General features: G+C 50.9%; 1 protein-coding gene across 5 annotated transcripts in view; it reads right to left on the reverse strand.

Annotated features, from left to right (window-relative positions):
* HOMER2 (homer scaffold protein 2) overlaps positions 1–12,073 on the reverse strand; it is a 124,357-nt gene that overhangs the window by 74,071 nt on the left and 38,213 nt on the right. The gene's annotated exons all lie outside the window — the stretch shown is intronic.

Raw genomic sequence — 12,073 nt, forward strand, 5'->3', positions numbered from 1 at the left:
TTATTAACATTTTAATGGGTTCCGGGGAGGGAAGGCATAAATAAGCACATGTGCTGAATCTTCCATCTTGGACTCTCGGTTACTCTCATTAATTTTTCAGTTACAACTTGCATATGCTTAAGAGACAGCAAACATTCTATTCTAAGCCCCCTGTCCATGGCTCCTCTTGGTGGGAGTTGGGGTGGGTAGTTGGGCAGGATTCAGACTTACATCCCACCTTGTCCCACCTCTGACACGTGCAGACCCTCCTGGTCTGAGCACCGCTGCTCAAGACACAGATCCGCCAGTACGTGTGAAGGAACTGGCAAACTCCATGCAGGTTTCCTCTTTCCAGGATTTTTTAGAAAAGCAAAGTACTTCTGTGGCCTTCCCCATAACGCTGAATACATGCGCTGAGGCATTCAATGAAAAGCATGGGCAACTTTATGTCGAGAACATCTTTCGCTGATTCCATCAGTCCGAGAGAACCTTTTTACTCAAAAGCAAAGCCTGCATGATACATCCCTGCTTTACAAAGGCTCAAGTTTAAAAATAAACACAGGCATTTAAAGGAGCACAAAAATAGTCTGTGCCCACAGCGCTACAGAGCCTTACAACACTAGGCATATGCTGGCTCGGAAGGAGCGAGAGGCCACGGTCCATGGAAAGTTAGCCCTCGCACACCTCAAACGAGTGACACGAGTTGAAGGGAGCCTTTTTTGCACCCGATCCCCTTGTTGACCCCACCCCATTCAAACCAACCACAGGCGTCCACCCTGTCCAGCTATTCACAAATGGGGTCTGAAGGTGGCCCCCTGGGGGTTGAGATTTGAGGCCTCACCCAGCCTTTGTTTCCACCTGACTTTGTGGTCTCCTCCTCAACAATCCCTAGACCCAACCTCCAGGCTTCACAAAAACAGAAGTCCCTGTTCAGCCCCTATCGGTGCTTTCAGGAAAGCTGTGCCCTCCTCCCAGCATGCTTCTTGCTCAGATCCACCCCCTCCCTGGTCAGAATCCCACACCCTTCAAGGCAAAGTGCAAACTCCTCAGCCCTTTCGTCAGGCACCCAGTTCCACCACCGGACTGCATTCTCTCCTGGGAGCCCAGCTCTCTGTACTTCCTCTGGGGCCCTTCTATCCTGTCTTGTCTTTGGGCACCTATTGGTGAGCTGTCACCCCCAAGCTGGGGTAAGCCCCCTTGGGCAAGGATCAGTCTTCATCTCCAGAGTTCCCACACAACCTCGAGAGAGAAGTGCTCAAAGTTGAAGCCAGAAGCTCTGAGTTGAACTTAAGTAGCCGAGGGCCCAGGGTGACAAGCTGCCAGCTAGTGGGATCCTAGCAGTTCCATGGTGTAAGCAAGCAGATCCCTGTCAGCCAGCAGTGGAAACTCAACAGCAGAGCTGCCAGGTAATGCTTTCTCCCCACATGTACACACGTACATACAGGCGCGCGCAGTCCTACTCAGATCTACTGACCCTCCGAGCTCAGGCTGCAGCAGGATAATCAGAAGCCCAGTTTATGGCTCCCCAACCAGCACCTCCTCCCTTTATGCCAGCGTGCTGCATGAATGACCTTTCCCAATGTGCCCTGCCTGGCCTGAAAGCGCAACTCTGCCACGGCGAGCTTGAGGGCCATGGACTACGCCTTCTGTGCCATGTGACAGCCAGAGCCTGGCACCTCATAAACAGTTCTCAACAAAGGAGTGAAAGAGCAGGGTGCATGGAAAGATAACAATAGGGGTGGGAGCAAACACCTAGCAAATACTTTATCCTTCTTCAGGTTTGGAAGAAAAATGTAGAGTACCAGCAGGCCTGCAACAGCTAGAAATAAAAGCCTTACAGAAGAGTGACGTGTTTTCCTATCACTCTCTGGTTGCTGTGTGGGCTACAGGTTATAATGCATCAAGTGGGGGACTGCAGTACTGGATCTTCCACGGTTTCTTCTCTCTTCCAGAAAAAGGTCTGATGCTTGACTTTTAGCAGAATGAGGCAGCCAGCAGGTGTCAGACAGCTGGGGCCCATGTGTGCGGCCCAGAGTCTGGCCCCAGAACAGCCTGTGCTTGTTCCCCTGTACCAAAGACACATCGCCTGTCCCCTCCAAAGGGCCAGATGGCTGTGTGTACACTTCTCCCTACTTCATTTTTATCTTCTCCAAGATTTGCAGGTTTCTGTGCACATTTACATCTCCAGTGAAATTCATGCCCCACCCCCCACCCCGTATCTGTTTTCTCCATAGGAAATGCCTTTCCATAGTCCTACAGTAAAGTCACCATTCCCCACCCATTCCCAGCTGTACCTCTGAAAAGGTGCTTCCTGGAGGTTTTAGCATGTGTGGGTCAGCAGCTGTGTGCTGCCATCCTGCTGGGCACTGACATCTGAATCTCACCTGATTTTCTCACCAACCTTGAGAAATCAGCATCCGAGTCTTCATTTCACAGAGGAAAACAGAAAAGGGAAAAAGATAAAGGAACTTGCCCAAGGTCACAGCCATTAAGTGACAATCACCGAAGCTGCCTGAGCCCAACACACAGTGAGTGCTTCAGGTGCCCTTCACGCTGGTCCCCAGAGATGTCCTCCATCTGTGCTCCCTAGACCACTTCGGCCACTCTTCCTTCTCTGATCACCACGGTCAGGTCAAGGCTCTCTTGAGGAGCTTGACGGGTCTCTGAGCAAACAGGCTCATCCTTACCTATCTCTCACGTAGGCTATCTTCCTTCAGCATCCCCACAGCCCTTCCCAACATCCCAACAGTCAGCAGAGTCCAAAAAATTCAACCTGAGTTCCTCAGACCTTCAAATTCCTATCCAAGGACTCACAACCCTGAATGGTACCTCTCAGGCCTGTTTGGACTGTGCTGACCAACGAACCACTAGATCAGTAAGATGAGGCTCTCCTGGTGTTTCAACCACCTGCCTCCTAGGTGGCCACAGAACACCTCCCCATGGCCCCACGATCTCTCTGCAGCCTCCAACTACCAAAATGGGTCTCTTCTTCCCATAGCAGTAAACAAACACCTTGGGAAGCTCCCTTCTTCTCCCAAACTCCATGTCCCCCCTGCCCTCCACCCACATGAAGTAGGCCTCCTCCTGAGTATAGCCCTAGAAAGTTCCTGTTCCTTCTTGATGGCCTTTGGACCACACCCACCCACCTGCCACCCTCTCAGGGATGCCTCTTCAGGGAGCTAAGGTGTTACACCCAATTCTAATGTGTGGTTTCCCCCTCATACCACCAAGCAATTCCCTGAGACAACTGTCCCCTGAGCTTCTGACTTACCAGTTCTACATCTGAAGTTTCCTCCTTGGGTTCCATTAACCTGCTAGAGCGGCTCACAAACTCAGAGAAACACTGTACTTATAAGAGCCTCAGTTTATTATGAAAGGACGGAACTCAGGACCAGCGGATAGAAGAGATGCACGGGGTGAGCCATGGGTACGGGATGAGGAGCTTCTGCAGCCTCTGAGTGAGCCATTCTCCCAGGATCTCCACGTGTCTACCAACGTAGAAGCTCTCCGAACCCTGTCCTTTTGGAGTTTTATGGAGGCTTCATTATGTAGGCATGAATGATTAAATCATCGACGACTGGCAACTGATTCAAACTCCAGCCCCTCTCCCCTCCACAGAGGAAGCTGGGACTGCACGTTCCAAGCCTCTAGTCACAGGGCTGGCTCCCCTGTCAACTGGTCCCCTCCCTCAGGTGCTTTCCAAAAGCCACCTCATTAACATAACAAAAGACACCTTCCTGGCTCTCGAGAAATTCCAAAGGTTTTATGAGCTCTGTGCCAGGAATGGGATGAAGACCAAATACATACTCATCATATAATACAGTATCCCAGCCTGTCCAACCTGGGCCAGTACCCCCACTGTAACTCCCCTTTGGAGCACTTCACATCCCTGGACTACCGGTTCCTCACCGCCCCTCCAGACAACTCTCTTCCCTCTCTGCTAAAACTCCCCAGCTTTCAATCTCTTGTCATCAGACCATCATTCACTACCCCATCTCCGCTGCTGTCAACCAGCAACCCCCGTATCACTCCCCTTCATTTCTTGATGATTTTAGCTCCCAGGCCACAGTCCCTCCCTCCTACACGACTCCTGTCTTGAGTCTCAATCACTTCAATACACACATGGATGATCCTCCCCCCATCCCCAGGTGCTCATACTTCTTCCTCCCCTCAACCCTCTATCATAACCTGTCATTTATTTGTAACTCCAACCTATCCATAGTCTTCACATCCTGCTTCCCCCTTTGCAACTGACCCCCGCCCCAGCACATACTTCCAAACACCTTTTCCTGTTTCCCACAGCACTTACCACCTCCCGGCATGCCAAGGAGGGGGAACACAAAATGTCACCCCAAAATACAACATTTTGGCATACTATTTTGAATTAAAGTTACTTTAAAAATGGCAGGTACAAGAGGAATAATTTGACTCTCCTTTGTCCCCCTGAAAGCAGGAGGTAAATCTTCCATAGAAAGGTATCCTCCTGGGACCAAGAGGGCAGAGGTCTTCCTCATCACCAGAGACAGGGAATTCAAGGCTGAGAAAGTTGTATCACCAAACCCTGTTACTTCCTCACTAATTGAGCATACTGAGCCTAAACCTGTCTCTCTAATTCTTCATGAATTTATTGTTTCTTTGTCTAAAAGGGAAAAGAGTTGCTTGCTTTAGTCACTTCCCTGAGCCTCAGATCCTCAGGGCTCCCACATGTAATTACATTTTTCTCTCGTTAATCTGTTCTGTGTACATTTAATTATTAGACCAGCCAAAGAACCAAAAAGGGAGGAGGGGGAAAGTTTTCCTCCCTTACATGATAAAACTTACTTACTTGTTATATTTTAATTTGTTGTCTGTGTCATTTGAATGTAAGCTTCGTGAAGGCAAGTTCTTGTCTGGTTACAGATATCTTCAATACATGAACAGCTCCCAGTGCAACAGACACTCAACAAATCCTTGTTGGATGAATGAATGAATGAATGAATGAATGATAACCAACATCCATTTTCCCTGCTGTACTATAAGCTCTACAAGGACGGGGCACACCCGTCTTCATCACCCCTGGAGGTACTCAGTAAATATGGCTTAAATAGGCGAGTGGAGAAACAGAGGTAGAAAGTAACATCTAGGGATCCCTGGGTGGCGCAGCGGTTTGGCGCCTGCCTTTGGCCCAGGGTGTGATCCTGGAGACCCGGGATCGAATCCCACGTCGGGCTCCCGGTGCATGGAGCCTGCTTCTCCCTCTGCCTATGTCTCTGCCTCTCTCTCTCTCTCTCTCTATCATAAATAAATAAAAATTAAAAAAAAAAAAGTAACATCTATTCAGAATTCAGCTCCCCCCCACCCCCACTCTGCTGGCTGCCACCTTGACACAGGTAACCTATATTAAGCTATTGACTCTGATAAGCCCAAGCACACAACTTGAAGCCCCTGGACACAGAGACAGGAGAACATGCAGTGGTTTCTGCTTCTGCCGTGCAAACGTGATCCTATAGATAAGGGGACACTGGTATTACCTGTTACCAAGAACAGCTCCAGAGACCACTTGAAATTTTTCATTCTAAAAACAGGTGACCTAGAAGACCCTCAACCATGAACTTCTTCCAGCAAAACACACATGACAAGACCCCATCCAGGCTTCAGATCATCATTCCAGCCTGTGACTTCCTCTTCAAGCTGCACTCACCATTCACCAGGTTAGTTTAACCATCAATGAGCAAGACATTTGCTCCAGGGAAAGACACACATATGTAAACCAAACAATGTTTATAATAAGATGCATGGAGAGCACCAAATTTCACTACTTTAGATTCAGTCCAACCGCTTCCCTAGGATGAAGGGGCTTGAAACCCTCAACTGCTACAGGAGATAAAGTGCTGTTTGACTGGAAAACCAGTCCTGAAAACCACATCACTAAGGCACCTTCCCACCTGTCCACTTAGGTTCCTAAGGGGCAAGTCCTGTTACAGCCAGGAGCACCCCAGCTACAACAATGCAGCTAGAACACTAGAAGGAAAAGGAAAGGGAAAGGGAAAAGGAAAAGGAAAAGGAAAAGTGGGTACTCATGCATCTTTGAGGCAAACAATGCAGGCAACCACCTAAAGTGTGAACCAGTGACAAATATGAGAGATTCTGAGTCATCGCCAAGAAGAGGGTGAGCAACGTGGGCTTTGGAGAGCTTACCAGCCCTGCTCCTGTCAAGATTAATAACTATATAACTGATCAGACACAGACCCAGGGACTAACAAGTTTACTTTTCAAAGATTTAGATTCCCATTGCATGATCTGGAAAATGTCTCAGTAGATATGATCACAATGTACAGTTCAACGAGACTGAAGAATCCTGTCGTTCTGAGAGCCTCTACTGAAACCTGAGGGAAAGGACCCGGGCAAAGCTGGGCGGTGGAAGGATGAGGAAGGAAAAACTAGAGAACGGCTCAGGAGATCCCGGGCGGAAGAAATCTGTGGACCGTTCAGACAGACGTTCGAATAGCCGTGTGTGCCCATCAGAGCAAATCCCTGCTATGAACCCTTCCCTTTTAAAGGTGTACTGACAGAACTTCCCTGAGGCACGTCTTTCTAAGTGAAAGATCAGACTGCAAGTTGCTCTTCTGAAACAAGCATCGTTTTTCTCATGGAACCGCGCAAGTCCTACGGAGCGTGGACCTCAGAGCCAGACAACACGGAGATCGGCTGCCAGCCCGTGTCCCGGAGGTATCAGCCAAGCCAAGAACTGACGCTCTCTGAACACCCGTTTCCTCAACCGCAAGTCATAAAGCTTACATGAAATAATATATATCAGTAATCAATGAAATAATACGTGTCAATAATCAATACATTCAGTTCCCTTGCCCTGGCCAAACTCACTCTTCTACAGAAGCAGAGGAAGACACCATAACGCCGGTCTGGCATGACCCTATGTCTGTCCAGCACATACCATTCTGCGACCGCAGTGAGGAGGGTCCCACCTCATCCCAGAACGGGCAGGTGGCTGAGAAATGATCAGCCAGTACCGAGATACCACCATTGCTCCCGGCAAGAGGGTTTTCTGCCAGAAGATAAAGTAGCCTTCTCTTCCCTACACACATTCTCCAGAAATTTCTACCAAGTACATCCAGAAACCAGTGCCAATACTATAGCGGTTGCGAGGATACGGATTTGGCCCGAGGCCACTGTCCTCACTCATGGACAGTCACGTGACAGAGAGTTCACCAGGCAAAAGCAAACAACTGATGGATGTAGCCTCCCAGAGGAAGATGCATGCCATCTTCACCTTCCTTCATGACATTTCCAGGGTTGCGCCAATTTCACCAAATGCCTGAGAGGCGGCTGTCTGAAGCTGCATCAATTTTCCTGAAGATAACCTCTTCAGGCACCCACTCAAGCTCTCCCCTTGAGAAAGAGGCCCCCAGAGGCTACAGTGTGACCTGACCTGGGTGATACCCCTTTCTCAGTATACTCTACTTAATTATTTAAGGAATGAGACATTGTTTCCTTTATGGGCAACGTTTTCAGAACATTTAAAATTCATGGGAGAAGCCAAGGAGTGGTTTTTTTTTTAGCTTCCTCCCTTAAAGCAAGTGATATGGCTTTCAATCAGACTGTGGGATTCCAATTCCAGTTTTCCAGAATATTCCAACCTTGGTGAGGCATGCCTGCTTTTAGAAAAAAAGATTGAGAGTAGAAAACAAAACATTAAAAAAAAAAAAAAAAAGAGGAAGCTCTGACAAAGCTAAACTCGATTAATCATCACTTTTGTCTCATGGGAGCCACTTTTAAATTTAGCAGATCTGATTCTGTTGGTGCCAAAGTAAGGTAGGAGCCCCAGCCATCCCTTGGAACGCATTGGGTGCGGGGGCATACGAGGCCCCCCTAAGAGAGAAAACTGTGTTCAACCCACGAGCCACCCAACTCCACATGGTAGAAGGGAACCCAGTGCCACAGACCCATAGACCATGCAGGTGGGGGACAGATGGCCCATGAGGCAGGCTCACCACCCCGAATGACATGCAGGGAGGACCTAACACCATAAGGAACATACTTTGGCAACACCGTAAGGAACATACTTCTCACATCACAGAGGAGTCAGTCGAGGCCCTGCAGCAGACAGAGGGCCCACTCTCCAAGGTGATATTTAATTCTCAGTCTCGGCAAAGCCAGGCAGGTTTTCCAGGGCCCCTGCAGCCCAGAGCCACACACCTGAGTATCTGGAGGGTTCCATTTCCTCAGCAAAGCTCAGCCTATGAGATGCTCTCCCCAAGGACAGAGAAAACCCAGCAATACCCCAAGTTGTTTACTCCTCAGAACAAGAAGATCTGGACAGAGTTCCTGCTGGCCTCACCGGGGGGGCCCCCCTTCTGTCACTTGACACCTGTGCATATCCCACCTGGGACAGGTGCTTGCAAGTTCCCTCAGGTACCAACAGAGCCAAAACCAGGCTCCCTATGCCTCCTTCTCCCTAACTCTGGTTCCAGCAGTTGAGTCCACACAGAGTGAGCCCAACATCAAATAGCTGGTCATGTGAATGGAAACCGCTCTCTCTTCTCCCCACACCCTCACCTCCTGGGCCCGGCTTTTCCTCTCCAGCTAAATGCACCCCAAGTATTTTCAACAGTGGTTCTAATCTCTTTCAGGTTAAAGACCCTTTTGAAAATCTGATAAAAACTATGGATATTGCCCCCAGAAAAGCATATGCACAGGATTCTCTGTGCAGTTTGGGGGAGGCGTGTTCACAGACCCTTGAACTGCTCGGAGAAGCCACTCCTTAAGACACCCTCCTTCAAACCATCCTCATGGAGTTGCTGGGGGTGGGGAGGCGCCTGGCTGGCTCAGTCGGTGGAGCATGTGACTCTTGATCTCAGGGTTGTGAGTTTGAGCCCCATGTTGGAGGTAGAGATTACTTAAATAAATAAACAGTAAAATATAAAAACAAAACTGGAAACGTCCCTCGCAGAATGTGTCCAGGTCCCTCCCGCCCTGATGGTCCCTCCTCCAGACAGCCTTCCACACACCTCAATTTGGATGCATTCTGTGCCAGAATCAAATATTCTAGCTGCACAGCAAAGCAGACCCATCGCCTCCTTTATTTTATTACAGCTATCACATGCTTCAATGAAGGTCTTCCAAGTTTCTGGTGGCATTTGGGATGGACACATCACCAGGGCTGACTCACAGAGCTCACCTGCAACTGGGAGGCCCTGAGTCTCACATACTTGGAGAGATGTGCTCCATCACCACACCCCAAGACATGAAAGTTCCCCACCTCTTCTCGGGAGAGCCGAGAGACCACACCTTCCTGGCCGCTGGGCTTCACCTGGGCTCCAGGTTCTTCCCTGCCCTGTCCACGCCTCCAGGGACTCGCTGAAATCTGTGCTTAGATCCGCAGGCACCAGCAGCCCAACCAGGTGTTCCCTTCACCTTCACGCCTTCCCTGAAACCAGGCGGGTCCTGAGGCCTGCAGGGCCTGCCACATACGCAGCCCTACCCTTCTCGGCTCCCATGAAGGCAGAACACAGGGAGACAGGGTGATGGGGTGCCTGTGGCACCAGGAGGTGGTTCTCACCGCACCCTTGGAGGCTAGGCCATCCCAGCCAGCTGCCTTCCACCCGTGTTCACCAGCCTCCAAGTCCGTTCCTGCCACGACTCAGGGGCTTCAGCTCCAGGCCAAGCTTCGCTCTCTGCCTACCTCCTGTCACTGTCGCCATGCACCTGGACAACTCCCAGTGCCCTGGACTCAGTCCTCGTCCTCTGCTGCAATGCCTTCTACCCTGCACCCCTTCAGTGGCGCTCTCCCACGGCCATCCACGGAATCCTTCAACTCCAAGAAAGCACTCCCTCCAATGTGACTCTCCAGTCCCTGGCTGCCTGCCCACCCCCATGGCCCATCCTTCCAGCTCCCTTGCTGATGGATGGCCCACCTCAGACACCTCCACTCGCTCTCCACCAGCCACTTCTTGGCTTCCCTCTCTTCCTCCACGGACCCTACCCAATCCCCTGGGTCTGTCACTGCTTCCCACTCTGCGTGAACACCCTACCTCCCCAGCCTGGCGAACCCCCAACCTGGGGCCCCTGCCATCCATCCCCTCCAGACCCACACCCAAGCCACTAGGTGACACCACAAAGGTGGGTGGACAAGTTTCATTTAAATTCATGTTCTCTGACCTCAAACTGTCACTCTGCAGTGGCCCACAAGCTTAGGGTTCTCTAGAAGGCTTGCCACCCACTCCCAGAGGATCCACACCTTCTCCTCAAGCTTCCCACACCCCTCCCTCCACCCTGCTCTCAGCTCACGACCCTGCTCCTGCCCCATACTTTGTGGGGACAACAGCAGCCGCGACCCGAGCTCATGCATCTTCCACCACATCCAAACCTGCCTATGTCTGCCCCTATGGTGGCCTCCTTCCCATGACAGGGTGTCTCCCCCAACAAGGGACAGCCCTTCCCCTGGTGTTGAACCCCACCTCTGCCATCTCCTCGGTCACTCGCCTTCTCTCAGGCAGCATCCCTGTCAGCATCCACCTGTGCTGGGCTCCTCCTCTCTTCTTTTTTTTTTTTTTTTTTTTAATTTTTATTTATTTATGATAGTCACAGAGAGAGAGAGAGAGAGAGAGAGAGAGGCAGAGACACAGGCAGAGGGAGAAGCAGGCTCCATGCACCGGGAGCCCGACGTGGGATTCGATCCCGGGTCTCCAGGATCGTGCCCTGGGCCAAAGGCAGGCGCCAAACCGCTGCGCCACCCAGGGATCCCTGGGCTCCTCCTCTCTTAAACACATCTTCCCTTCTCCAGCAGCTTCTCGTGTCCTTGTCCTACTCCCTGCTTCCTCCCCACTTCCCAGCCTCCCTTCCTGACCAACCAGGTGGCTCCTGGCTCCACCTACCACTGACCCAGTTCCTAGCCAGAGGTCAGAGGTCACTTCCCAGCAGAGCAACAGTGGACACCCAAGCCCTCCACCTAAGACACTTCATCAACCATCCTGATGCCACCAGCCCGGTTCCTCCTCCCTCCCCACCACTGCTCCCCTGTCTTCTTGGCTGGCTCCCCTCTTCTTGGCTGGCTCCCATCCTGTACCACCATGGAGGTGGAGATGTGTGGGATTCCAGGCTCCACCCCCAGCCCTGTCCTCCTCTGCCTACCCTCTCTTCGTCATGACCCTGCCCTATCCTGACTTCTGCTGAGCCCTACACACAGAGTTAATTGCTTTCTTCCCCACTCCACTCATTGCCTCAAGCTTGACATGTGGATTCTTCTTGACCTTGACTCCCCACCCTCGCTCCTGACCTGCTCCTCCTCCAGGCTTCCCCAAATCGATTGGGTGCTTAAACCAGACACCAAAGGAGTCCTCCTGCTTCCTCCCTCTCCCTCATCCCTTACCCTACATCTGGTCCCGTGGAAAGTCCTGGCAAAGCCATCTCCAAGCTCCATGGAATCTGCCCGCTCCACTCCCTCTCCTCCACTCCTGTGACCTTCTGGGCCTCAGACAGCAATCTCTGTCATCTAGAGCCCAGGAGCCTCACACCTGCTCCATTTCTTGCCCCCTTCCTATCCAGTCTCTACGGAGCCCAGGGTAATCTTCCCAAAACTTCAGGAGGACTGTGTCACATCCCTGGAAAAACCATTCCATCCCACTGATGGCAACTCCTCACACTCCCGGCAGCTTCTGTCCACTCTGAACACCTGCCCTTCCCTCCACCGGGAATGCTCTGTTCCCGTTCGTCACATAAGGCAGCAGCTTAAATGTCACGTCTTCAGAGAGGCACCTCCTCTGAGCCACGCATTCTAGAGTCCGCCTCAGCGCTTGCATCATCCCCATGGAGCATGACCTGCAGGTCATTTTGTGAAGCTACTGGCAACTGGATGTCGCGAGGGGACGCATGGCATCTGTCTTCTTCACTAAAATGTAAATGCCACAGTAAGAGGGAGGTGTCTGGTTTACTCACTATCAATCACACGTTGAAACGATGATATTTGGGATATGCTGGCTTAAAACACATTAAAACTTATTTCACCTGTTTCTTTTTTGCTTTTTCAATGTGGACCTTAGAACACGAAAAATCCCATATGTGGCAGTGATATTTCTACTGGGCTGCACTGGTCTGGTTG

The sequence above is a fragment of the Canis lupus genome, chromosome 2 (genome assembly GCF_048164855.1).
Source record: "Canis lupus baileyi chromosome 2, mCanLup2.hap1, whole genome shotgun sequence".
Classification (NCBI taxonomy): domain Eukaryota; kingdom Metazoa; phylum Chordata; class Mammalia; order Carnivora; family Canidae; genus Canis; species Canis lupus.